The sequence below is a fragment of the Sorex fumeus genome, unplaced genomic scaffold, assembly GCF_029834395.1.
Source record: "Sorex fumeus unplaced genomic scaffold, SorFum_2.1 ptg000036l, whole genome shotgun sequence".
Classification (NCBI taxonomy): Eukaryota; Metazoa; Chordata; class Mammalia; order Eulipotyphla; family Soricidae; genus Sorex; species Sorex fumeus.
In genome coordinates, this window is record NW_026606093.1 from 13,832,925 (window position 1) to 13,835,000 (window position 2,076).

Here is a 2,076-nt window from a genome sequence, read left to right on the forward strand (position 1 = left end):
GATCTAGAGTCTGCCCCTAGCAGGTAGGCTTGAATGGTGGTGGGAAATTTTAAGCAAAACATAATGCCCAAAATTAGAAAGAGAGTATTGGGGAAATTGTCTACCGTAGATGCAGGATGAGGACTGGGATGTGGGAGGAGGAAAATGTGCACTGGTGGAGGAATGGGTGTTCCATCATTGTATGGCTGAATCTCAAACATGAAAGCTTTGTAACTCTATCTTATGGTGATATAATTAAAAAAAAATAAAAAGCAATGTGAAGTTCATGCCCTATTCAATTAGCTTAATCAATGGCTGAACAAAATGCAGTACTCCTACATTATTTTTTAAAAAAATGTTTGTTGTCAAAAAGAGAGAAGACATCAATAGAATGTAAGGAGGTAGGAGACGTGGCTACTGCACGCCACCAGGGACCAATTCCTTCCACCTTAGCACTGCAAATGCAATTAAATAAATAAATAAATAAATAAATTGCCCCACAGCAATGAGTCACAGATAAGCAATAGACCAGATAATACTAAAGCCATTCAACTGATACATTGATTACCTTTTTTAGGGCTTTCAGGAGGCGGGCTGGAGCGATAGCACAGTGGGTAGGGCATTTGTCGTGCATGCGGCCAACCCGGGGTTCTAATCCCAGCATCCCATATGGTCCCTTGGCACCACCAGGAGTAATTCCTGAGTACAGAGCCAGAAGTAACCCCTGTGTATTGCCAGTTGTGACCCAAAAAGCAAAAAAATAAAACAAACCAAAAAAGCAATTATTCAGGAGGCAAGTATTATTGTTATTACTCCCATTGTGAGTTGAGAATAATTGAGACTTCAGTAACTTGCACAAGGTCAAATAGCTAGTCACCATTTTTCAAAGTAATTGATCAAACCCTCCTGAAATTCACACGGAACAAAAACTCCCCAAGAATAGCTAAAGCAATTTTATGGAAAAAAAGAAGATGGGAGGCTTCACCTTCCCAAACTTCAAACTAGACTACAAAGCAGTAGTAATGTAAACAGCATGGTATTGCAAGAAAGACAGACCCACAGATGAATGGAGCAGAGTTGAATATCCTGAAACACAGCCTCAAATATATGATAATTTAACTTTTGACAAGGGAGCAACAAATATCAATGGAACAAGGACATCCTCTTTAACAAGTGTTGCTGGGAAAACTGGCAGCTACATGTTAAAAACTGAACTCAGAACTCTTTCTAACACCATCCACAAATGTCAGATCAAAATGAATTAAAGATCTCAACATCAGACTTGAATCCATAAGGTATATGAGAGAAAACATAGGCAAAATCCTCCATGACATTGTAGCTAAAGGCAACTTCAAAGATGAAACACTACTGACCAAGCAAGTGGAAACAGAAATAAACAGATGGAACTATCTTAAACTAAGCTTCTGCACCTCAAAAGAAACAGTGACCAAGATACAAAGACAGCCCATGGAATGGGGAAAAGTATTAACCCAATACTCATCTGATAAGGAGTTAATATCAAAAATATACAAGGCACTGGTTGAACTTTACAAGAAAAAAATTCAACCCTATCAAAAAAATGGCAAGGAGAAATGAACAAAACTTCCTAAAAAAATTCAAATGGCCAAAAGGCACATGAAAACGTGCTGCTCATCACTAATATTCCAGGAGATCACGATCACGATCACGACCACCCTGTTGTTCGTTGATTGCCTCGAGCAGGTGCCAGTAACGTCTTCTTCGTCCTAGCCCTGAGATTTTTTTTTTTAAAGTGCCATATTCAAGGCTTTTTCAGGGTTAGGAGAATGAGACCCATCATTGTTACTGGTATTTGGCATATTGGGTATACCACGGGGAGTTTGCCAGACTCATTCCAGGAGATGCAAATCAAAATAACAATGAGATATCATCTCACACCACAGAGACTGGCACACATCCAAAAGAATAAGAACAACCAGTGCTGATGCCAATGGGGAAAGAAAGGAACTCTCATTCATTGCTGGTAGGAATACCAACTGGTCCAGCCTTTTCGGAAAACAATATGAACATTCCTCAAACAACTAGGAATTGAGCTCCCATCTGACCCAGCAATACCAC